The 26,896-nt window shown below is 42.7% G+C and overlaps 1 protein-coding gene across 1 annotated transcript in view; it reads right to left on the reverse strand.

Moving 5' to 3' along the window:
• Nucleotides 1-26,896, reverse strand: part of ATP10B (ATPase phospholipid transporting 10B (putative)) — a 605,931-nt gene that overhangs the window by 539,026 nt on the left and 40,009 nt on the right. The window contains exon 2 of the mRNA XM_069763782.1: nucleotides 8,774-8,888. The gene's annotated coding sequence lies outside the window, so the exon portion shown is untranslated. The remainder of the gene's footprint in view (nucleotides 1-8,773; nucleotides 8,889-26,896) is intronic.

Raw genomic sequence — 26,896 nt, forward strand, 5'->3', positions numbered from 1 at the left:
GTAGATTGCCCAGCCACATAGTAGATTGCCCAGCCACATAGTAGATTGCCCAGCCACATAGTAGATTGCCCAGCCACATAGTAGATTGCCCAGCCACATAGTAGATTGCCCAGCCACATAGTAGATTGCCCAGCCACATAGTAGATTGCCCAGCCACATAGTAGATTGCCCAGCCACATAGTAGATTGCCCAGCCACATAGTAGATTGCCCAGCCACATAGTAGATTGCCCAGCCACATAGTAGATTGCCCAGCCACATAGTAGATTGCCCAGCCACATAGTAGATTGCCCAGCCACATAGTAGATTGCCCAGCCACATAGTAGATTGCCCAGCCACATAGTAGATTGCCCAGCCACATAGTAGATTGCCCAGCCACATAGTAGATTGCCCAGCCACATAGTAGATTGCCCAGCCACATAGTAGATTGCCCAGCCACATAGTATATTGCCCAGCCACATAGTATATTGCCCAGCCACATAGTATATTGCCCAGCCACATAGTATATTGCCCAGCCACATAGTATATTGCCCAGCCACATAGTATATTGCCCAGCCACATAGTATATTGCCCAGCCACATAGTATATTGCCCAGCCACATAGTATATTGCCCAGCCACATAGTATATTGCCCAGCCACATAGTATATTGCCCAGCCACATAGTATATTGCCCAGCCACATAGTATATTGCCCAGCCACATAGTATATTGCCCAGCCACGTAGTATATTGCCCAGCCACGTAGTATATTGCCCAGTCACGTAGTATATTGCCCAGTCACGTAGTATATTGCCCAGTCACGTAGTATATTGCCCAGTCACGTAGTATATTGCCCAGTCACGTAGTATACAGCATAGACACGTAGTATATTGCCCAGTCACGTAGTATGCAACATATCAATGCTAAAAAAAAAAATTCAAATAAATAATAGTTACATACTCACCTTCCGGAGCCTCCCAATCGAAGCGGCCGGTTACCGATGGTCCTCGCGCGCTCCGGTCTGAAGAGTGCATTGCGGTCTCGCGAGATGATGACATAGCCATCTCACGAGATCGCAGCGTGGACCGGTTACCGGAGCATCGCGAGTGGGAAAGGCCTGTTGTGGATCCGAGGGGCCGACGAACGGTGAGTATAACACGATTTTTTATTTTTTTTAAATTATTTTTAACATTAGATCTTTTTACTATTCATGCTGCATAGGCCGCATGAATAGTAAAAAGCTGGTCAAACAAGGTTAATAGCAGCGTTAATGGAGTGCGTTACACCGCGGTCAACACTGCCATTAACCCTGTGTGAGCGCTGACCGGAGGGGAGTATGTGGGCGCCGGGCACCGACTGCGGGGAGGAAGGAGCGGCCATTTTCTTCCGGACTGTGCCCGTTGCTGATTGGTCGTGGCTGGTTTGCCGCGACCAATCAGCGACGTGGATTTCCATGACAGACAGAGGCCACGACCAATGAATATCTGTGACAGACAGACAGACGGAAGTGACCCTTAGACAATTATATAGTAGACTAGATGGTGTCCCGATTCTAATGCATCGGGTATTCTAGAATATGCATGTCCACGTAGTATATTGCCCAGTCAAGTAGTATTTTGCCCAGTCACGTACTATAATGCTCCATGCAGTTTTGGCCCCATAGATGCCCCATATAATGCTCCATGCAGGCTGGGGCAAATTAAATCGCGAACAATCGGCTGGCTTCGACCAATAAGCAAGGCGGGATTTCCGAGACAGACAGACAATTAGACCCTTAGACAACACAATGGCGGCACTTGACAGCAGTGGAGGACAATGATGATTCCAGAATTCGCGGCAGACTGTGCCTGTCACTGATTGGTCGAGGCCGGCTGGCCTCGACCAATCAGAGACTGTGCCCGTCACTGATTGGCGGCCTCGACCAATCAGCGACGCGGGATTTCCAGGACAGACAGACAATTAAACCCTTAGACAATTATATATATATATATATATAGATGCTGCTATCTTTGATTCGGTGCAAAATCTTCATAAAACTTTTATTTAAAAATGTGCAAAGTGTGAGTACTGCCTTGAAACACATTACTTAAAAAGAATTATCCGGGACTAATTTATTTATTTTTTACTATGGGCCTAAGACCTAACAGGCAGGTAGTTATTAAATACCTGCTTAGTCTACCCAGTGAGAGCGGTCATGGAAAGCTCCTGCCAGCGACTCTGCTGCTTCACATCAACAGAGCAGCTCTTCCTCTTTCGGTCATTGGTGTATGACTGCTGACATGCTAAATAACAGATGGCTCCCTGCAGTTAGGCAGTGGGGAGTTGGCTGTCAATCAGCATGACATCGGCAGTCACGTACTGTCATCAGAACTGAAGAGAAGCAGCTGCTCTATTGACATGATGTCAGCGGAAGCCACAGAATCGCCAGCAGGAGCAGTCTGATCACTCTGAGCCAGTACAACAGGGGTGGGGAATCGCTGGGCCATGGTGCCTTTCAGCGGCCCCCGGGCAGATTTAGACGACCACAGTGTTCAGGCCGGCGGGTGAGTTTTGCTGGCTGTGTACCCTTTAATTGCTCCTGAGACTGCAAGCACACGCACACAGCATTCCGTACACTGCAGCACGGGCACTGAAGACACGGACGTACCCTGGAGTCCGCAATCTGTGCTCTGAGCTCCAGTCCCACCAACTACTACGTCATGAGAGGCAGCCCTCCTGTAATGTATATATGCCCCCAGCGTCTCCTGCGATGTATATATGCCCCCAGCGTCTCCTGCAATGTATATATGCCCCCAGCGTCTCCTGCAATGTATATATGCCCCCAGCGTCTCCTGCAATGTATATATGCCCCCAGCGTCTCCTGCAATATATATATGCCCCAGTGTCTCCAGTGATGTATGTGTGCCCCCAGCGTCTCCTGCAATGTATATATGCCCCCAGCGTCTCCTGCAATGTATATATGCCCCCAGCGTCTCCTGCAATGTATATATGCCCCCAGCATCTCCTGCAATGTATATATGCCCCCAGCGTCTCCTGCAATGTATATATGCCCCCAGCATCTCCTGCAATGTATATATGCCCAAGCGTCTCCAGTGATGTATGTGTGCCCCCAGCATCTCCTGCGATGTATATATGCCCCCAGCATCTCCTGTGATGTATATATGCCCCAGCGTCTCCAGTGATGTATGTGTGCCCCCAGCGTCTCCTGCGATGTATATATGCCCCCAGCATGTCCTTTGATGAATATATGGCCCCAGCGTCTCCTGTGATGTATGTGTGCGTTCCCCCAGCGTCTCCTGCGATGTATATATGCCCCCAGTGCCTCCTGCGATGAATATATGCCCCCAGCGTCTCCTGCGATGAAAATATGTCCCCAGCGTCTCCTGTAATGTATACGTGCCCCCAGTGTCTCCTGCAATGTATATACAGTTAGGTCCATATATATTTGGACAGAGACAACATTTTTCTAATTTTGATTATAGACATTACCACAATGAATTTTAAACCAAACAATTCAGATGCAGTTGAAGTTCAGACTTTCAGCTTTCATTTGAGGGTATCCACATTAAAATTGGATGAAGGGTTTAGGAGTTTCAGCTCCTTAACATGTGTCACCCTGTTTTTAAAGGGACCAAAAGTAATTGGACAATTGACTCTAAGGCTATTTCATGAACAGGTGTGGGCAATCCCTTCATTATATCATTCTTAATTAAGCAGATAAAAGACCTGGAGTTGATTTGAGATGTGGTGCTTGCATTTGGAAGGTTTTGCTGTGAAGCAAACATGTGGTCAAAGGACCTCTCCATGCAGGTGAAACAAGCCATCCTTAAGCTGCGAAAACAGAAAAAACCCAGCCGAGAAATTGCTACAATATTAGGAGTGGCAAAATCTACAGTTTGGTACATTCTGAGAAAGAAAGAAAGCACTGGTGAACTCATCAATGCAAAAAGACCTGGGCGCCCACGGAAGACAACAGTGGTGGATGATCGCAGAATAATCTCCATGGTGAAGAGAAACCCCTTCACAACAGCCAACCAAGTGAACAACACTCTCCAGGAGGTCGGCGTATCAATATCCAAATCTACCATAAAGAGAAGACTGCATGAAAGTAAATACAGAGCGTTCACTGCACGGTGCAAGCCACTCATAAGCATCAAGAATAAATAGGCTAGACTGGACTTTGCTAAAAAACATCTAAAAAAGCCAGCACAGTTCTGGAAGAACATTCTTTGGACAGATGAAACCAAGATCAACCTCTACCAGAATGATGGAAAGAGGAAAGTATGGCGAAGGCGTGGTGCAGCTCATGATCCAAAGCAAAGCACATCATCTGTAAAACATGGCGGAGGCAGTGTGATGGCTTGGGCATGCATGGCTGCCAGTGGCACTGGGTCACTTGTGTTTATTGATGATGTGACACAGGACAGAAGCAGCTGAATGAATTCTGAGGTATTCGGAGACATACTGTGTGCTCAGATCCAGCCAAACGCAGCCAAACTGATTGGTCGTCGTTTCATACTACAGATGGACAATGACCCAAAACATAAAGCCAAAGCAACCCAGGAGTTTATTAAAGCAAAGAAGTGGAATATTCTTGAATGGCCAAGTTAGCCACCTAATCTCAACCCAATTGAGCATGCATTTCACTTGTTAAAGACTAAACTTCAGACAGAAAGGCCCACAAACAAACAGCAACTGAAAACCACCGCAGTGAAGGCCTGGCAGAGCATCAAAAAGGAGGAAACACAGCGTCTGGTGATGTCCATGAGTTCAAGACTTCAGGCAGCCATTGCCAACAAAGGGTTTTCAACCAAGTACTAGAAATGGACATTTTCTTTAAAATAATTTAATCTGTCCAATTACTTTTGGTCCCTTTAAAAACAGGGTGACACATGTTAAGGAGCTGAAATTCCTAAACCCTTCATCCAATTTTAATGTGGATACCCTCAAATGAAAGCTGAAAGTCTGAACTTCAACTGCATCTGAATTTGTTTTCTTTAAAATTCATTGTGGTAATGTCTATAACCAAAATTAGAAAAATGTTGTCTCTGTCCAAATATATATGGACCTAACTGTATGCCCCAGCGTCTCCTGTGATGTATGTGTGCCCTCAGCATCTCATGTGATGTATATATGCCCCCAGCGTCTCTTGCGATGTATATATGCCCCCAGCATCTCCTGAGATGTATGTGTGCCCCCAGCATCTCCTGTGAGGTATATATGTCCCCAGTGTTTCCTGCAACGTATCTATGAACCCGGCATCTCCTGTGATGTATATGTGCCCCCAGCGTCTCCTGTGATTTATGAGCCCCCAACATCTCCTGTGATGTATATATGCCCCCAGCGTCTCCTGCGAAGTAGATATGCCCCCAGCGTCTCCTGTGTTTGGAACTTACTGCTGCAATTTCTTTTCAAAATTCACCACAACGTTACCTGCGCTCCAGTCCAGACCAACACAAACCTGAAAAAACAGTTGCAAGTAGTAACCATCACTACCACCATCACACAGCTCACCAAAGAGAAGCAGCTCCAGCCATAACATTAGGGGTGAGTTAATTAAGTGTTAGACAGAATATAGCAGAATACATTTCAAATTGATAATTTTTTTTTTACAGCCTGCGAATGATGGTATAAATGTCCAAACAGCAGTGGCAGAAAGGGCAAGGCTGCTTCTCTTCTGTTGTGCTCTGTTGATAGCGATTGACAGCCCGCTCCCCGCTGCCATACTGCAGGGAGTCGGCTGTCAATCAGCATTACATCCGCAGTCGCCTTGTCAACAGAGCAGAGTGGAAGAGGAAAAAACTTCTCTCATGACGTGAAGCTGTTTGTTTTTAGGCCCATAGTAAACAAGTTAAAAAAAAAAAAAAAGTCCCGGATAACCCCTTTAAGAGTTTTCAATGAAACAAGTCATTAAAGACCACAGAAGTTTCTATCTTAAAAGTTAGTGATCATTAAATTCTAGTGCCATGACAGATACTCCTGGAACAATTGAGTCAGTCCATGCCGTCTAGTTACATTTTGAGTGTACACATACAGACAAACTGTCATCAGCGCCAATAAATCATTAAAAATCAAGACCTATGCTTCATTAACGCATGTGGTCTTGCTGAATATGCAATTTCCAGAGGAATCAGTGAGCGATGCTCTTTAAAACCCGGAAACTAATTATTCAGTGGGTAGCTCATCATTACAGTGTACAATACGTACATAGGAAGCAGCGGATGGTAAACCATGCCTCCTTTCTCTAATGCATACACCGCAGTACAATCCATTCTGCAGAGGTTAATATACGATATGCCTCCGCTTCCAGTTTTATCTGTGTGAGCCAACCGAGCTATCATTCACAATTAAAGTGAGCAGCCATTGCACCGGTAGCATCAACTACCGTGTTGATGGCATAATGTACTGTGCTTTCCTTTATGTGCCACTTATAATAAATAACCTTTATTATTTTCTTAGAAGAGACGCGCTTCCGCAAGAGGAATGCTCTTTAAGTAATGCGATCTACATTTGTAGAACCGGGAAGTTTATCACTGTCACTGCGCGCTTTGTCTCAAGGACCTCTCCTAATGAAGCAGCGCCATTCCACTGCACCTCGAGCACACTGCTTCATTAGACTTTAACACAGCTTTGAAAAAAAATCATTTGATTTAGAAATAACATTTTGGGAAATAAAAAGAAAATGAATAAAAGATTCTGCATGTCCTAAAAGGACAGGTTAATATTTGATTAATATGGTTTTAGTTTCCCAATACGCAAACAGGGCTGAACTTGTTTGGGTGGTGCCCTGTGTAGGACCTTCTGTAAGAGCTTCCTATCTCACAAGCCAGGCTACAAAGAATATGCAGGTCAACATACCAAGCCTAATCGGTGCCTATATAGCGAAACATTCCTTGGATAAAGAACACTTTATAGTTTATATGTTCTTTTATAGTTGTACGTTACATTATACATAATAAATTGCCATCACCACCATAGAAGTGCTTTACGAAACCTAAATACTACCAAACATTGCTTAAAAAAAGGATTTTGTCACCAGTTTTTTATCCATCTAATCTGAAAGCAGCATGATGTAGAGATAAAGACTCAAATTCCAGAAATGTCTGACTTGCTGGGCTGTTCACTGTGGTTTTTTATGCTGTAGATCAATAGAGGACTAGTAAATCTGCTGGCAATAGTCCTCCATATTCATGAGTTTCGTATAACCCTCCCCCTGCACTGATTGGCAGTTTTCTACCCATGCCAAGTGTACACAGTGGTGTGGGCGGAGTTATACAGAGCTCAACATTTAGAGAGCTGCAAATGTGCAGCACATAAAACAGCAATTTTGTGAAAACTGCAACAAGCAGGGATCAGGGTCTCAAGTGGTTGCAATATAATCACCCAATTTTTTTGCACGGTAAGGAGAAGAGCTGCTGCCGGCTGAGCCAAAGGTTCCTATGTAAGGGGTAGTTGAGAGAGTTAGCCATTAATCAAATGATATTTAATCTGTATTGCCAGCTTAAATAATATCAAATTATCATAATTAGTAGAGGTTGCTAGCCGGTCATCGGAGGAGCTTCCTTCAGTAGGTGCAGCCGATTTGTCTTGTCACACACCCCTGCCACAGGACAAATATGCATGGTCATTGTAACCTTATACTGATCACGGAGGTCTGCAGATTGTAGAACCTTTAGAAAATTTAGATGAATGTGCTTTATGTAGAGCCCTCCTTACACTTTATATACCGTAGCTGTCTGCTGATCGTTCATCTCCAGAAACTCTGCTATACACAGGAACGATCAGCTGGCCAAGTGCTTCTATTTTTCCATTAAAAGATGCTACTAGACATCTCTGGTGGAAGTCTTATCTCTTAGAGAACCAAAAAATTAGCAGTTCGAAATCAGACATGCGGGATCCTTCTGTCTCAAGATGTCATCCATCACATACTCATTAGACTATTGACCAAATACATTGATATTGGCAGGTTAGGATGATCCCGGTCTTGTTCGTTAAGACCATAAGTCTTGCGATAAGCATAAGATATTGGTCAAACCCCCCCTCCCCGAAGTCTGGCTTCACTGCCCATCTCAAGCTTATTTGAGCCTTTTTTCCAATGGCAAATGTCAGGTGAGAAAAGAATTGGAGAGTTGAATTTTAAATGCCTGATCCTTTCAGTATCATGGAGATAAACTACAACTCATGGAGACCAATACCCACTTACTAACCTCTTCCTACTAATAACACATACTCTTGACCAAATTGAGCATGAATGTTTATGAAAAACAACCTAAAGTAGAATAAAAACAATCCACACTGAAGCAAATGAACAAATAGTAGCACATAGATAACTACAGAAGATTACCCATAAATCAAAATAGAACGGCAAAAAAACCCAAAACTGGACTATCGGATAAACAACAGGGAGCAACGGCAGTGTAAATTGCCAGTAAAAAATATTTTATTAAGTCAAAATAAAGATTGAATGGTAGCTTCAGTGTGGGCAATGTGACTGCTAACCACAGGCAGGGACTGCAAACAGCACAATATAGGATGACACGACCACACAGGGTTTCATATCAGAGTAATGCCTCTTATTCTTAATAAATGAATGTGATATACTCCTACGGGTTCTCCGGTTACCTCCCACATTCCAAAGACATAGTGATAGGGAATTTAGATTGTGAGCCCCATCAGGGAGAGCAATGATAATGTCTGTAAAGGGCTGCGGAATATGTTGGCGCTATATAAATAAAGAGATTATTATTCCCCGGTTAAATACAAGTATAGGTAAGAGTACATCGGAAAGTAACACTTACGTGAGTAGGTCAGTGTGAAGAACCCGCTGCTGCAACGCACGTTTCACTTCTTCGTCTTGACCCGATGATTAACAGAGGCGGCTGCGGCTATTACAAAGCCAATTATTGGGGAACCCTACAGGAAGCATATTGTGTGTTAAAATATAAATATAATAAATATTTATATTATAGCTATATTTTAGACATACATACACGATTCTAACTCAAAGAGTGGTAATGAATAGAGATGAGCGAATATTTCAATGATCGGTTCGGATTACGATCACCGAGTTTGCAATATTCGCAGATTTATTTGTCAAATATTCGCTGGACATAACCGAATGCCATTCATGTCAATGGGATGAAAAAACACACCTTGTAATGGCCCCTAATGCTGCCAAAACACATCAAATGAAGGACAGACACTAGGTAAGTTACCTCAATTTACCCACAGTACAAATTGCAGCATGGCACTGCAGCAATCAGCTAGGTATGAGGTATCGTGGTCTCGGACAGCATATTCAGCCTACAATTGAACGTCACAGTAAGACGAGGTGGGTGAGGATCTGTGTAGGCCTCCTTTGTTGGGAGCCCTGATAACCACATGCATCAGCTCATCCTGCTTTCATGCTGAGCCACACTCAGGTGGCATAAATTTCAGTTTTGTAGACTATCATTGTCTAAAAATGTTAGGATAGTAACAAGCGTAGTTGAGTCCAAGGAAGAGGAGGCCTGACAGTCTCGGAGGCCTACTACTACAGGCAACACGCATGAAGGAGACCCAACCAGGAGTGTTCAAATTTAAACAAATGAGGGCCTTACACCACAGAAGTGGCATCAATTTTAGGGCATGTTAGGTTAGGCTATGGGTTAAGCTAGATGGAATTAAAGTCTCCTTTCAACCTTAATAACTATGTTACTATGTAATTTCACCAAAGTAGAAATAGTATAATAGGGACTGACAAGTCTTCACTACTCCCAATCCAGCAGATTGACACCCAACCAGGAGTTTTCACATTTCAAAAAAAAAAATATTGGCAGACAATACTAAAGTGGCATCAATATCATCATAGAAGAAGTAGTATAATTGGGACCGACACATCTTCTGCTACAGCTAACTCAGCAGATGTAGACCAACCATTTCCACAAATTTGTGCTAACATCAGCAACCACAGTAAAATATCACAGAGTGCAAATGAAATGCAATATCACCTAGTCTGTACAGTCTGCAATTGGGTGCAAAAGTCCTTGGAGATCCATGACTTGTTCTTCTTAATGAAAGGTAGGCAGTCTAAACTTTCCGGGGACAGCCATCTCTGCTTATCTGTCAGCACACCACCAGCAGCGCTGAAGACACTTTCTGAGAGAACTCTGGCTGCAGGGCACGATAAAACCTTCAAAGGCATGTGAGGTGAGCTCAGGCCACTCATCCATTTTGGAAGATCAAAATGTGAAGTGGTTCAAACCCTCTCGATTGATATTCAGTTCTAGATACTCCTGCACCATCCTCTCCATTCGTTCCAAAAGGGCAAGACTTGGACTCTGTTGTGCTGGTGCATGATCTGGTTTAACCCTTGAGCCCCAAGCGTTGCACGTTAATTACCGGGCCAATTTTTACAATTCTGACCACTGTCCCTTTATGAGATTATAACTATGGAACGCTTCAACGGATCCTGATGATTCTGACATTGTTTTCTCATGACATATTGTACTTTATGAGAGTGGTAAAATTTATTTGATATTACCTGCGTTTGTGAAAAAAAAATGGAAATTTGGCGAAAATTTTGAACATTTCGCAATTTTCCAACTTTGAATTTTTATGCCCTTAAATCACAGATATGTCCCACAAAATACTTAATAATCAACATTTCCCACATGTCTACTTTACATCAGCACAATTTTGGAACCAAAATTTTTTTTGTTAGGGAGTTATAAGGGTTAAAATTTGACAAGTATTTTCTCATTTTTACAACATCATTTTTTTTAGGGACCACATCACATTTGAAGTCATTTTGAGGGGGTCTATATAATAGAAAATAACCAAGTGTGACATCATTCTAAAAACTGCACCCCTTAAGGTGCTCAAAACCGCATTCAAGAAGTTTTTAACCCTTCAGGTGTTTCACAGGAATTTTTGTAATGTTTAAAAAAAAATGAACATTTAACTTTTTTTTTCACAAAAAATTTACTTCAGCTCCAATTTGTTTTATTTTACCAAGGGTAAAAGGAGAAAATGGACACCAAATGTTGTTGCACAATTTGTCCTGAGTACGCCGATACCCCATATGTGGGGGTAAACCACTGTTTGGACGCATGGCAGAGCTCAGAAGGGAAGGAGCGCCATTTGACTTTTTAATGCAAAATTGACTGGAATTGAGATGGGACGCCATGTTGCGTTTGGAGAGCCACTGATGTGCCTAAACATTGAAACCCCCCACAATTGACACCATTTTGGAAAGTAAACCCCCTAAGGAACTTATCTAGATGTGTGGTGAGCACTTTGACCCACCAAGTGCTTCACAGAAGTTTATAATGCAGAGCCATAAAAATAAAAAAAATCATATTTATTCAAAAAAATGATCTTTTTGCCCCCAATGTTTTATTTTCCCAAGGGTAATTGAAGAACTTGGACCCCAAAAGTTGTTGTGCAATTTGTCCTGAGTATGCTGACACCCCCCATATGTGGGGGAACCACAGTTTGTGCGCATGGCAGAGCTCGGAAAGGAAGAAGTGCCATTTGGAATGCAGACTTAGATGGATTGGTCTGCAGGCGTCACGTTGCATTTGCAGAGCCCCTGATGCACCTAAACAGTAGATACCCCCCCCCAGAAGTGACACCATTTTGGAAACTAGACCCCCCAAGGAACTTATCTAGATGTGTTGTGAGAACTTTGAACCCCCAAGTGTTTCACTACAGTTTATTATGCAGAGCCGTGAAAATAAAAAATCTTTTTTTTCCACAAAAATATTTTAGCCCCCCCCCCAATTTTTTTTTCCCAAGGGTAACAAGAGAAATTGGACCCCAAATGTTTTCCAATTTGTCCTGAGTACGCTGATACCCCATATGTGGGGGGAACCCCTGTTTCAACACACGGGAGAGCTCAGAAGGGAAGGAGCACTGTTTTACTTTTTCAGCGCAGAATTGGCTGGAATTGAGATCAGACGCCATGTCGTGTTTGCAGAGCCCCTGGTGTGCCTAAACAGTGGAAACCCCCAATTCTAACTGAAACTCTAACCCAAACACACCTCTAATCCCAACCACACCCTTAATCCCAACCACAACCCTAACCCAAAACACCCCTAACCCTAATCCCAACCCTAACCACACTCCTAACCCAGACACACCCCTAACTCTAATCCCAACTGTAAATGTAATACAAACCCTAACTTTAGCCCCAACCCTAACCCTAACGGGAAAATGGAAATAAATACATTTTTTAAATTTTATTATTTTTCCCCTAACTAAGGGGGTGATGAAGGGGGGTTTGATTTACTTTTATAGCGGGTTTTTTAGCGGATTTTTATGATTGGCAGCTGTCACACACTAAAAGATGCTGTCTCCACATTTTGAGAGCTATAATTTTTTCCATATTTTGGTCCACAGAGTCATGTGAGGTCTTGTTTTTTTGCGGGACGAGTTGACGTTTTTATTGGTATCATTTTTGGGTACGTGACATTTTTTGATAGTTTTTTATTCCAAATTTTGTGAGGCAGAATGACCAAGAAACAGCTATTCATTAATTTCTTTTTGGAGGGGTGTTTATACCGTTCCACGTGATAAAGCAGTTTTATTCTCCAGGTCAGAACGATTACAGCTATACCTCATTTATATATTTTTTTAGGTTTTGGCGCTTTTATACGATAAAAACTTTTATAGAAAAAAATAATTATTTTTGCATCGCTTTATTCTGAGGACTAACTTTTTTATTTTTTCCCTGATGATTCTGTATGGTGGCTCTTTTTTTGCGGGACAAGATGACATTTTCAGTGGTATCATGGTTATTTATATCTGTCTTTTTGATCGCGTGTTATTCCACTTTTTGTTCAGCGGTATGATAATAAAGAGTTTTTTGCCTTTTTTTTTTACAGCGTTCACTGAAGGGGTTAACTAGTGACAGTTTTATAGGTGGGGTCGTTACGGATGCGGCGATACTAAATATGCTTACTTTTTTTTTTAATTATTTAGATAAAGAAATGTATTTATGGGAACAGTATATATATTTTTATTATATATATATATATATTACTTTAGAATGTTGTCCCAGGGGGTGACATTACACTATAGGGTCAGATCACTGATCTGACACTTTGCACAGCACTGTGTCAGATCAGCGATCTGATAAGCAGGGAGGGCTGCAGGCTTACCAGCAGGTGCTTGTTAGCCACCTCCCTGCAGGACCCGCAGCCATTTTGTATCCGGGGCCTGCAGGGAAGAGACGTTCGGTACAAGGTGAGCACATCGCCTTGTACCGAGGGTCTCAGGGAAGCACGCAGGGAGCTTCCTCCCTGCGCGATGCTTACCTGTGCCGCCGGAACACTGCGATCATGTTTGATCGCAGTGCTTCAGGGGTTAATGTGCCAGGAGCAGTCCGTGACCGCTCCTGGCACATAGTGCCGGATATCAGCTGCGATAGTCAGCTGACACCCGGCCACGCTCCCCCTCGTGAGCGCGGCCAATTGCATATGACGTACTATCCCATCACTGGGAATTAAGTCCCTGGTCACCTCGATGGGATAGTACGTCATATGGGATTAAGGGGTTAAAAAAGTGTCAGAGGACTCACAAAAATTACTTTAACTTACACCACTGATGCTGCAGCTGCTGCTAATGTTTTGGCGTTGATGAATTGACATGCCGTAGGGTGGAAGTTTACAGCTACGATGCGATCTATGTGCTTCACTGCTGTCTTGGGGAAAAGCTCTCTTAAAGTTGTGTAAAAGTAATTCGGTGAGCCAGAATTCAAAGGTCCCTTTCCAAGGGGGGGGAAGAATCTAGCAAAATTTGGTTTTAGAATGTGGATCTAACAGAGTGGCAATCCAGTAGTCAGCAGTATTCCTAATTATAACTACAAGGGTGTCATGTTAGATTGTGCAGCAAGAAGGCACTCATATGTCGGGCTCTACCATGATGTCCAAGCCAATGCTGTGTTGGTGACTGGGTAAGAATAAGGCATGTTTCCTCCATCTCCTCCCGCCAACCACGAACAACAGAGAGGGGAGGATTATACTCTTCATCTGACAGTTGCTCGCCCATCACCTCTTCCTCCTCTATTTGTTCCTCGGATCTTGCACCTTCACTAATCGTTTGTCTTATCACCAACCCCCCTCGATCACAGTAATCCACCCTCCATTGGCACCCGCCTGTGTGATGACAGTCTGGAACTTTAAGACAATGTTATCCCTTCCGCATCCTCCTCTGCTTCTGGGACCACCATCTCCTCCCGCAGACTATTCAAAGTCTGCTCCAGCATATAGATGACCAGAATAATGATGCTGATGACTGCGTCCTCAGTGCTAACCATCTTAGTAGCAATTTCAAAACTGTGCAGAAGGGTGCAGAAGTCTTTAATCTGTGCTCTATGTTCATGCCAACTGGGATCTAACATATCATCATCATCCTTTGTGTTGTCACATTCCTCATCCTTGGAGTCATCATCCTTCTCTTCCTGCTCTGATAGCACTGTACAGTCTGCCTGAGCCTCAGATATCTGAGCCTCATCAGAATTACCTCACACCCAGGGGTTGATGTCTGATGACGAGGGTCAGAATGGTGTGCAGACACTTTGTCCTGCTCCGGAACCAAGCTAAAAAAAAATTGGGGGCATTGGTGCAGATTTCCTCCTCTTGACTCTGTGAAGATTTTGAGTACACTTCTAATGACCATTCATTTCATAGAATGTGTGAACAGCTGTTTAGACTCCCTCATCTGTGGTTCCGCACAGTCAGTTTTAGGGTTTGAGAGTTGGGATCTGGAGGGAAGCAAGGGGAATTTGGGTGTCACATCTGTGGACTGCACTAGGTGTGATGTTGAGGTGGAGGAAGAGGAGGAGAGGCCACTTGAAGCTGCGCTTACCATCCACTTGAGCACATGCTCTTTCTGGGTCCCATCAACAAGGCGTACCGCTATGTGTCTGCTAATTAAAAGGTAGTGGAGTAGCCCATCCAGTAACAGAAGTTATCAGTTGTCTTTGTATAGGACGTGATGTTGCTTCACTAGTGCTTTCACAAACATTACCACCTAACCCACGTACACCAAGCATAATTCCCCTTCCACCACGGCTTCGCATTTTCCCAGTCTTGTTGTTCAGATAGTGTGATAGGAGCACAGTATTAGCAACACAAAATTAGATTTTAAACTCTGCACCACCTCTACAAACAGCTGAATTTCAGGGACAGTAAATTCCAAGGTGAAATATGGCATGCTGTATCGTGTTAGGCACAGAAGAAAGAATTGTTTGAGTGTGGATGAGGCCTGTATGACAAAGAAGATATGCTACAGACAATTCGAAAGTCAGAGGTCCCCTTTTGTATGACATTAGGAACATAAGAATTTTTTGGTGGAATCTGGATCAGGCCTCTATAACTCACTAGATGCTGCAATCTATTTTAACCCCATAACTACCAGAGGTATTTTTGGTTTTGCATCATGTTTCCAAAGATATGACTTTCCTATTAGATATATGCAGTTCATGCAAATCTCCCTTCTTAATTTTTAAGCAGCAGAAAGCGACGACAGATCTTTGCATTTCTCCTAGCTCTTACCTGTTGTAAATATGCTTCTCCACATTAGGAGTTTCCTTAATTATCCGATTCCAAAGGAGCGGGTCAGCTACATAGAATCATGTGAAGACAATTTATAGAGTGCAAGCTCTTGGTCTCATCTTTGAAACAATTTTCATTTTCTCTATGACAGTAACCAAGTATCCCATCACCTTTGTTGATGAAAAAAAAAGTAAAAGCCATCCCATCTCAACAAGTTACACCCAATAAGGATGGTCCCGGACCTTGCTATGTGCCAACCAGCCATCAAAATAGATGGGGTCAGAGCAGATAATTTTCTGTACTGTAACCTGTCTGTGGAAGGCTGAAGGGGGTGGGCCACACCCCTAAATGTACCAAGCACAAATGATTAAGGAGAAGCTAAAACATGAAGCTCAGCACACCTTCTAGTATAAGAGTTATATGCAAGTACAAATGGCCATCAACATACAAAACCTGGAAGAAGAATAAAGAGTAGGCACATTGCAGTATGTGAACAATAGCAACACATATATATGAGGGTGTGCTCCTCCCCCCCGGCTATGCTCCAATTAGCAGGACGATCCCGATTGGTTACACCTTTTATAGGTGTGATGACTTATGCTTTTAGAACCCAACGTAATATTATATATGCGGCTATTTGGTTCCGTACTTCAGTGTGCCTACACACTATTTTTTCATTCTAAATTTTGTTTGTGGATGACACCTGCATATTACTCTTATATTAGCAGGTTTCTCATGTTTGCGAGAAAGCAAGGAAAGATAGTGGTTGATTGAATGAAAGTGAAGTGTAAGGTCTACTTAAAATGGGTTGACCACCACTGGTTAAATTATTATTATTTTTTTAATTAAACACATACAGTATCTGGTACTAAGAATAACTTTTGCAATTCAGTTTCATTAGAAATGTTCCACCATTTTGTGGTTTCGCTGCATATTCAACTTTGAGCTCTTACTTTATTTATGATCATACACCACATCAAAGATTGAAAAATAGAAATTCTCCCATTGGACTGTCAGAATATGCTCAATAAGGAATTCTCATGTCACCAATTCTAAAGACAAAGAATCAAGGGAAATTCAAGGTTGAAACATTTTTTATGAAACCCAATTATAAAAATGATCTTTAGCCAAAACACATGCATTTAAGAAAAAAAATGTCCTCAATTCCTTTAACGATGGCACCTGTTCTGAACTGTATTGAAAGTGTGCTCCTTCGAGTGGTCACCAAGTATCGCCACATTTCCCCTTGCCTAGAAACGGCTTGGAAAAAGGTTGAAAAAAGAAGTGTCAATCTTCTCCTGAACAGTTATTTTTTGTTCCTGGGTCTCTCCTGATATATAGCCTACTCTTCCTTGCATGTAGTCTTTTAAACCTACTGCACAAGGTCGTAAAGACGACTCCCATTGCAAAGAGTTTATGACCACGGCCACTGGGCAGAAATGACTACATTTACATACAGGGAAGAGGGGAGAATATTTTGGGAATGGAGAGCTGCAAGATCAAAAGAAAAAAAATAAATAAAACGCCAGAATCAGGGTAACAACGCCATTTACACCAGCAAAAGAAAAAAAAAACATTTACCACAAGTGATCAGTTCACTTTAGGATTGGATTAAAAAAAAAGGAAGATTCCATGTATGTCACATAAGTATAGGAATTAATTGGCCTGCACACTTTGCAATATTATCTATGACACAATATAAATTACTGGCAGTATATACTGTACATTCGCCATCCTTTGATAACACAATGTTTCATCATAGTATGCTGTGAAAAATTTTCCAACAAAAGTGCTCAAAGTAATTGAAGTCATCACTGTGCAGTGACCTCTCTTTCCTTTATGATAATAACAAAACGGGCACACTAATATTAAGAAAAGCAATCTATTGATTCCGAGCAATGCATGGCTGAAAGGACATTGAAAGCGTTTTTCAATGGACACGGAGAAGGTCAATTGTCGGTAAATACTAATAGATTAGTGCTTATCTTAACTAATTAAACATACCCCAAAAAATACATATAAAAAGCTAAAGTATTCTATATAGAGACAATGTAGAATAATAAAAGAAAACTTTCAAGACCTTATTTCTTTCACAACAGGTGATCAAGAATATAAGAAAACGGAAAAAAGACTTCAGACAAGTGTGGAAAAATGTGTGGCTTATGTAAAAAGTAACAAGCATTAACAATTTATTAGAGAACGTGTTGATTTTAAAAAGAATAATGTATAGGATCAGATAAGGCGAGTGATGACCAATACAGAGCTGCTAATAAACTGGTCAAAATATGAATTATCAGACAGACTCTAAAAGAAGAATACACCCATCTAGGACATGGTGGAAGAGGGGGCTTGAAGGAAGGAATCTATGGTATTAGACATGTTAATAGGAGTGCCAATGGGATAGCCACTATGACCCAATGGAATCATCTGGGTAGTGGAGAAGGTACTTTGGCCCCTGCTCCATCTGACCTTTTTTTAGGTCAAGGTCCTCTGATCTTGCAATACATGTTGAGGAATCAGAGGATCTTAAGAGCTAAGAGAAATAGATTGCAGAGACTAGACAATTTACAAATTATGTTTACGGTACCGTCACACTATACCATTTCGATCGCTACGACGGTACGATTCGTGACGTTCCAGCGATATCGTTACGATATCGCTGTGTCTGACACGCAGCAGCGATCAGGGATCCTGCTGAGAATCGTACGTCGTAGCAGATCGTTTAGAACTTTCTTTCATCGCTGGATCTCCCGCTGTCATCGCTAGATCGGTGTGTGTGACACCAATCTAGCGATCTAGCGATGCGATGCGTTCGCTTGTAACCAGGGTAAACATCGGGTTACTAAGCGCAGGGCCGCGCTTAGTAACCCGATGTTTACCCTGGTTACAAGTGTAAAACTAAAAAAAAACAAACAGCACATACTTACATTCTGGTGTCCGTCAGGTCCCTTGCCGTCTGCTTCCCGCACTGTGACTGCCGGCCATAAAGTGAAAGCAGAGCACAGCGGCTGTGCTTTCACTTTCACTTTACGGCCGGCAGTCAGTCAGTGCGGGAAGCAGACGGCAAGGGACATGACGGACACCAGAATGTAAGTATGTGCTGTTTTTTTTTTTTTTAGTTTTACGCTTGTAACCAGGGTAAACATCGGGTTACTAAGCGCGGTCCTGCGCTTAGTTACCCGATGTTTACCCTGGTTACCCAGGGACCTCGTATAGTGTGACGGTACCTTAGCCAAGACTTACTGATAAGGAAATTGAACTTTTTGGAAGAAGTCTTCCATAAGTCCACATCATGAATTTTGATGAGCTTATGTTTGTGAAAGATACTGTCCTATTTACTCAAAAGATTAAATTGGCTAATTTATTTAAGACCCATAATAGGGCAAGATGAAAATAATTAAGGATTGATTAATCGTATCTCCTAATTTTAAGATGATTGTCCTCTTTTAGAAAACTTTCTTTCAAAGCCTGCAGTAGATATAAAAAACAGGCAGAATATTAAATTACCCTTCCAGCACTGGATTTTCGGCACAACCCCAGTCTGTGCGGTTTATCCGAAGTGCTGACATCACGTCGACAGTGCTGCAGCCGGAGACTGAGGCAGGTGAGGAGGAATGGTGCTCGACTCAGAGAAGACAAGTAATACTCAACTTTATTATTGATAGCCCATGAAAATTTTCTGAAAGGGGACAACTCTTTTAAAGCTATTGGATGTTGTGTGGGAGTTAGGAGAAAGGGATTTTGGACAGGGTCCCCTTCACAGACCTAAAGCCCATAAGTTCAAACTTGTTTTCATAGATTGATATGAACTGTATGAATATATTTGAGGAGATGGTGGTTCAACCGCTCTTCAGATCTTGATAAAAAAATCACCAGGTTGGCACTTTGAGTATAGGGAGATTATATCACTGATGATACTTGTGGATGATGACAGCATTGTCCTAAAGTCCTCAGATAATTGAACACTTATCAACCTGACCATAAAACAATAAAAACAGTGGTGTTTGGCCATACTATTGGACAGTGTGTTATGCCATTTTAGATTAGTATTTAACAAAGATTTCAGGAAGAGTTGTTGTCATTCCTGACTAGAGCATTGGAGGACCACCTGATATGGGGAAAATTAGAGTTATATGTTACCTAAACATGCTCAGGTCGCTATATATTATCTACCTAAAAGTTTACAAAAAAGTAACATAGTAACATAGTTAGTAAGGCCGAAAAAAGACATTTGTCCATCCAGTTCAGCCTATATTCCATCATAATAAATCCCCAGATCTACGTCCTTCTACAGAACCTAATTGTATGATACAATATTGTTCTGCTCCAGGAAGACATCCAGGCCTCTCTTGAACCCCTCGACTGAGTTCGCCATCACCACCTCCTCAGGCAAGCAATTCCAGATTCTCACTGCCCTAACAGTAAAGAATCCTCTTCTATGTTGGTGGAAAAACCTTCTCTCCTCCAGACGCAAAGAATGCCCCCTTGTGCCCATCACCTTCCTTGGTATAAACAGATCCTCAGCGAGATATTTGTATTGTCCCCTTATATACTTATACATGGTTATTAGATCGCCCCTCAGTCGTCTTTTTTCTAGACTAAATAATCCTAATTTCGCTAATCTATCTGGGTATTGTAGTTCTCCCATCCCCTTTATTAATTTTGTTGCCCTCCTTTGTACTCTCTCTAGTTCCATTATATCCTTCCTGAGCACCGGTGCCCAAAACTGGACACAGTACTCCATGTGCGGTCTAACTAGGGATTTGTACAGAGGCAGTATAATGCTCTCATCATGTGTATCCAGACCTCTTTTAATGCACCCCATGATCCTGTTTGCCTTGGCAGCTGCTGCCTGGCACTGGCTGCTCCAGGTAAGTTTATCATTAACTAGGATCCCCAAGTCCTTCTCCCTGTCAGATTTACCCAGTGGTTTCCCATTCAGTGTGTAATGGTGACATTGATTCCTTCTTCCCATGTGTATAACCTTACATTTATCATTGTTAAACCTCATCTGCCACCTTTCAGCCCAAGTTTCCAACTTATCCAGTACTTACAGTTAAAAGGGAGACCCATTGCATCTGGGATATGCAGTGTGTCCCAGTGAGTCAGCAAATATATTGAGTTTAGTTTAGTCTCTGGTACCACATGTCTGAGACACCATGGATGTGTTGAGGCATTTAGACGATGTGGTGGTACCTTCAGGGAATTGAATAGTGAAATTGGGTGCTGAGTCACTATATAGTATTATACCCCATGAAAAAGAAAACTATATGATTTGGACTCTTCTTGGGGATAAGACATGTTTATCTCCAAGCACAATCAATTTGTGCTGAATCTTTTGAACTATGCTTTTTGGCACAACTTTTCTCTATTTGATGAGCAGTGCTACCATCAGTTCAGGAATAAAAGAAATGTGGAGCTCATGTGCCCCCACTAACACATTGCTTCACATTGCGTTAGTGGGTGTCCGCTAACGGAATCCGTTATATGGTGAAATTGGCGCAATTAACGCTATGTAACGGATCCGTTAGCGCACCCATTGACCGCAATGTGCTAACGGATCGCTAGCGTATGCAATTTTTGGCATGCATCAGCGATGTCCTGTTATTTTTGGACGGACCTCGAACGCTGCTTGCAGCATTCAGGGTCCGTTCTTTGCTAGCGCAGATCGGGCATCTGTGCTAGCGGGATCGCCAAATGCAATCCCTTTTTGGACATTGCGTTAGCGCATTCCGTTAGCGTATGTGCTAAACAGATTGCACTAACGCAATGTAAACCTAGCCTAATTAATTTCAGTCAACATTTAAATTAAATGAAATGCTATGGCAGCAGCCACAGGAGGACTCCACTGCTGACAGACATAAAAAAGCTAGACTGCACTTTGCCAAAATGTGCGTAAGCCAAAAGCCTTCTGGGGAAGCATCCTGTGGAAAGCACATCATTCCACTGTTTACTGAAAAAAGAGTGAGCCCTACAAAGAATAGAACACAAAACCTACAGTCAAAAACGGTGGAGGTTCAAGGATGTTTTAGGGTTGCTTTGCTGCCTCTGGCACTGGGTGCCTTGACTGTGTGCAAGGCATCATGAAATCTGAATATTTCCAAACTATTTTGGGTCGCAACATAGTGACAAACAAACGAAAACGAAGTGCTGGAGAGTTTTGAAGGACCAGCAATGAGTCCGGATCTAAATCCTATGATTGACTAGCTTCGAATAAGAGCTTATCCGGATAGCCATAGCGCTTACCGAATAGCTGCTATTATCCGAAGCAATTCGATCATCCCTAATAATTATATAATCAATTATTTTTAATGCAAACTTAAATTCTTTTTTTTTTTATTCAAAAACTGGGGGCTGCCATTTGCATTTGCTGGTTGTGTAATGACAGTTACCTCAAATATGGCAGCACCTGTTCATAGGATTCCTGCATTGAGGCTGCCTCGGCTGTGACCTGGGCACACCCACTGAGCTATACAGGTCACAGTTTTTTGTTTTTTTAAAGCCCACATCTATGCTGCGAGTTCCAGTTTCCCCCTGTTAATGGTGATGTCACAGGAGGAGTGGGGCTTCTTCCTCCACCAGGAAGCGGTGTTAGGCCAAGGTCACACTTGCGAGTGCAATGCGAGAAACTCGCGCAATTCTCTCACCTCAATAACCAGCACTGCCACCGGCACTTGGGACCGGAGCGGGCGGCTGCATGTATTTCTATGCAGCTGAACGCTCCAGCGGCAGTGGCGGGTATTGAAGCGAGAGACTTGCGTGAGTTTCTCGCATTGCACTCACAAGTGTGACCCCGACCTTATATAGAGGCTACTGGAGAGGAGAAGCTGCATGGGCGAGTGATGAGGGACTGCATAATGGAGCTGTGGAGATGGGACCAAAGTATGTGTGGTCTGATGCATTTTGGGGGCTAAGAAACATGGATGATTTTACTACATGGGGGCTGCACATTGGAGGATTGCACAGGGAAGTGGCTACTGTTACTTGTATGGAGGCTGCTTATTGGGGGGCTTTCATAGGAAAGGAGTTGATTTTCCTTGTGTGGGGCTGCATGCTATGGGGCTGCGTGATTAAGGGGATGATAATGTTGCTGCATTCCGGGGGGGTGTCACATGTGGCCGCATGCTGGGGGCTGTGTGGTAATGGGGGAGATGTTACTTGAGTCGTGCTGTATGCTGGGGGCTACACAAGAAAGGGGTGATGTTTATTGTAAGGGGCTGCATGTTGGGTGGCTGCAGGTAGAAAGGGATAATGTCAGTTGTGTGGGACTGGATCCTAGGGGACTTTGAGGGAATGAGGGCGATGTTCCTTATGTGGGGCTGTGTGGGGAAGAGTATGCTTATTATCGCTTTATGTGCTATAAAAATTTACACATAGCCCTCATAATTCAGTTTTGTTGGAAATCGACTCTTCTTATATGTACACGTCTCAGCACCACCATTTTGAAGAGTGGACGGAGCTTTGCAATGAAGGCATGAATCTTGCCTTGCGCAGGCATGTACTATGGAGGACAGAGAATGAACTTCAATCCAATATTGCAGCCAGCATGCAGCCAGCGGGTAAGGAAAGGGTGAATCAAACACCCAAAAACCCCGCCTCCATGGCTGAAGATTGTTCCCTCCAAATTCAGGTGACAGTGTCCCTTTAAATGATTGTCCGTGCCATTAAGCACCGAGCAGCGGACTTCGTTTCAGCAGTGATTCTGTGATGGCAGAGACCCTTTAACGATTAATATATAGAAATGTAGAAAGATATAAATTAAACTTAAATAATCACTTTTTCCTAGTTGCTGCTTTCCAGAGCTTTGTTATAGGAACATTTAACATTTTCAAACTTTCCTAAAATTCACAAAACCTCTAACACTGCTAAAAATATGAACACACAAATGACAAATGGACGTCAGTGAGGTACTGTAGAATATCTATTACCGAATGTAATTCCCATCTCGTATAAAAACAAAATTGTCTGTTTGGCCGTGATAAATGTGACCCTTACAATATATGGGACATTTGGTTTTATTATAAGTGATGTAGAAATGTCCCTTTTTTAGCAAGCACGTTCCCCATCTTTGAATTCATGTTCTTTATTGATTGCAGCATCATTGACTTAGAACGACCGCCAAACTTTCTCCAAGTCGGTCCGAAATGTGAATTCCTAATTGAGGTCAATAAATTCTTTAAGTTTTCTTTTCAATCTTGTGATATTCATGAGATAGATTTTCAGACTTGGAACACAATAAAGTACTGATCAATAGAAAGTAGAGGAGACATTTTGATCATTGAACTAGAAGAAAGTTTCTAGCTATTATGCGCAACAACTGGGGACCTGCCATGAAAATGAAGACGGCAGAATAAAGATATCAAAATCCGTAAAAATTGAGCAAAAAACTAATGTCAAAGGAAAATGAAATACACAGGAGTCCATGTCATATTAAGCACAAATTTAATTTGTTAATTTTATGTTCTTTTTAACCATTTCACAGTAAAAGTACGTTTTGTGAAATGCACATCAAAAAGCCTAATGCTTTAAGGGTTGTTCAGCCACAAAGTGACTGCAGACTTAAGAATCCACACATTGTGTCTGGTGTCGGCAGTCATGTGAACACAAATATAAGGAGAGGAAACCTTCAAGATAATGTATATAGATAATTGTATAATACAAATAATGCTAATAATTGCACCCAACTAATGACGTAATCAACAGGGTGGGAATATAAGGGTGCGTCATGTCTCATGAAAAAACACATTACCAGGTATGTAATACCCATGTTTTCCCATCATACATGACAACAGCACAAGAGAGTTACATAGATTTGTATTCTCTTTAGCGAGGGATCACTGCTTGTAACACTCTTCTCCCAAATGTGAGGTCAGAGGTAGCAGATAGGTCTAGCCTATAATGTTTAAAAAATGTAGATGGAGAGGACCAAATGGCCGCCTTCCAGATTTGGTCGATGGTAGCATTTGCGCTCTCTGCCCATGACGTCGCCATGGCCCTTGTGGAGTGGGCTTTCAGACCCTGTGGAACAACCCTGCCTGCACTACTATACACTAGAATAATGGCCTCTCACCCATCTAGCGATAGTTTGTTTTGAGGTTTTAAGGCCCTTCCTTGACCCCTGGAATGAAACAAATAAAGCCCTCTGTTTCCTACAGGATTTTGTCATCTCTAAATATTGTAGGATACATCTCCTGACTTCTAGGCAATAGAGTCTCCTATTTCTTGTTGCTAGCATTGGGACAAAAAGGAGGTAGGGTTATATCCTGAGCCCTATGGAATCTCGATACCAATTTGGGGAGATATTCCGGATCTAATTTTAATACAACCCTATCGTCCATAATTTGTGTGTAAGGGGGGGGTCAGCTGACAACGCGTGTAAATCCCCAACTCCACAGGCCGATGTAAGTGTCACTAAAAAAGCTGTTTTTAATGTTAGTACTTTATCTGATGTTGTATTTAACGGCTCAAAGAGGCTTTCTGTCAAAGCTGTCAATACTAAATTTAAATCCCATGGTGGAGGAGTAGGGGATGGAACAGAGTCAGCTCTACTACTGGCTCGGATAAACCTCACCACCCACCTATTGCTGGACAGGTCACAGTTGAATAAGGCTGCTAAAGCTGAAATGTGTACTTTGATGGTTCTAACAGCTAATCCTAGATCTAAGCCCTTTTGCAAGAACTCCAGTATTGCCATTATCGGGACCTCCCCTTCCCGTATTGGCGCCGGGCTGGACAAGAATTTCTTCCATATTCACCCGTAGATCTTGGTCGTTACTGGTTTTCTGCTACTAAGCAAGGTGGATATTAAACCAGCTGAGAACCCTTCTTTCTCTAACAACAACCGTTCAAATGCCAGGCTGTCAAATATAGCCCGGAATTCTGCGGGTGGTTGAAGGGACCCTGTGTTAGAAGGTCCTGGTCTTCCGGCAGTACCCACGGGTCCGTCACTGACATCACTCTCAGCCAGTAAAACCATGGTCTTTTTGGCCAGAAGGGAGCTATTACAATTACCCTGACCTTGTCCTCCCTGATCTTCTTCAGAACTGCTGGGATTAGACATATCAGTGGGAAGGCATACAAAGAGTCCTGACATCCATTCTATGCTGAAGGCGTCTACTGCCAACGGCCTGTCTGCTGGGTTCAGAAAGCAGAACTTCTGAACTTTCTTGTTTCCTTTTGAGGCAAAGAGTTCTACACTGGGTCTTCCCCACATGTGTATTATCCAATGAAAAATTGACTTTTTTAGGGACCATTCCTCTTGCCTTAAGTGGTTCCTGCCTAAAAAGTCTGCCTTTATATTGTCCACACCTCGAATATGCAGGGCCGATAAAAAGAGGAAATGCCTTTCGGAGGAAAGGGTGCCCCCCTGGTGGTTTACATATGTCACCGCTGTTCGGTTGTCCGATAGGACTCTCACATGATGCCCTGTTAAGTGTGGAAGTAACTTTCTCTGCGATTTCTCGATTGCTAGGAGTTCCCACTCGTTTGAGGATAGATTTTTTTCCTCTTGAGCCTAGGGGTCTTGGACCCATAGTGTGTCTGAGTGAACTTCCCACCTCCATGGACTGGCATCCGTTGTGATTACTTTGGAGGCTGTGTATGTCCAGGGAACTCCTCTCGGAGATGACTATCTGTAACCACCATCTGAGTGATTGGAGTACAGAGAGTGGGAGAAGGAGCTTCTGCTCTAGCTGCCCCTGAAGTTCAAGGTCATTCTTCAGCACACACCATTGCAGTTCTCTTGCATGGAACTGAGCCCATTTTACTGCCGGCATGCAGGAGTTTAGAGACCCTAACACCGACATGGCTCTTCTTAATGTCATCTCTGGTTTTTTTAATGTTGTTATAATCATTTTTTTTATTTTTTTCCTCCTTTTCCCCTGGGAGGCGACACTCCTGTGCCACCGAGTATACCGTTATCCCCAGGAAATTATGGACCGTTTCTGGCTCCAGTTTGGATTTGTTGAGGTTCAGTTGCCATCCTAGTGTCTGTAGAGTGTCCGTCACTATTCTGACCTGCTCCTGACAGTGAGAAAAGTTTTTCCCCACTATCAGGAAGTTGTCTAAGTAAGGTATTATCAGAGTATCTTTCTCTCTGAGATGTGCTGTAACCTCTGCAATCAGTTTTGTAAATACACGTGGGGCTGTTGCCATCCCAAATGGCAGAGCCCTGTGCTGAAGGTGACGTAGCTGGGACCCCATCTGAACTGCCATTCTGAGGAACTTACGATCTTGTTGTCTGATTGGGACGTGATAATAAGCGTCCTTTAGGTCTAGGACTGACATGTAACACTGAGCATATAGAAGTTTCACCACTGATTTTATTGTTTCCATTTTGAATGATGGAATTATTAGATATTTGTTGAGGCCTTTTAAATTTAT

This window comes from Ranitomeya imitator, chromosome 4 (genome assembly GCF_032444005.1).
Source record: "Ranitomeya imitator isolate aRanImi1 chromosome 4, aRanImi1.pri, whole genome shotgun sequence".
Classification (NCBI taxonomy): domain Eukaryota; kingdom Metazoa; phylum Chordata; class Amphibia; order Anura; family Dendrobatidae; genus Ranitomeya; species Ranitomeya imitator.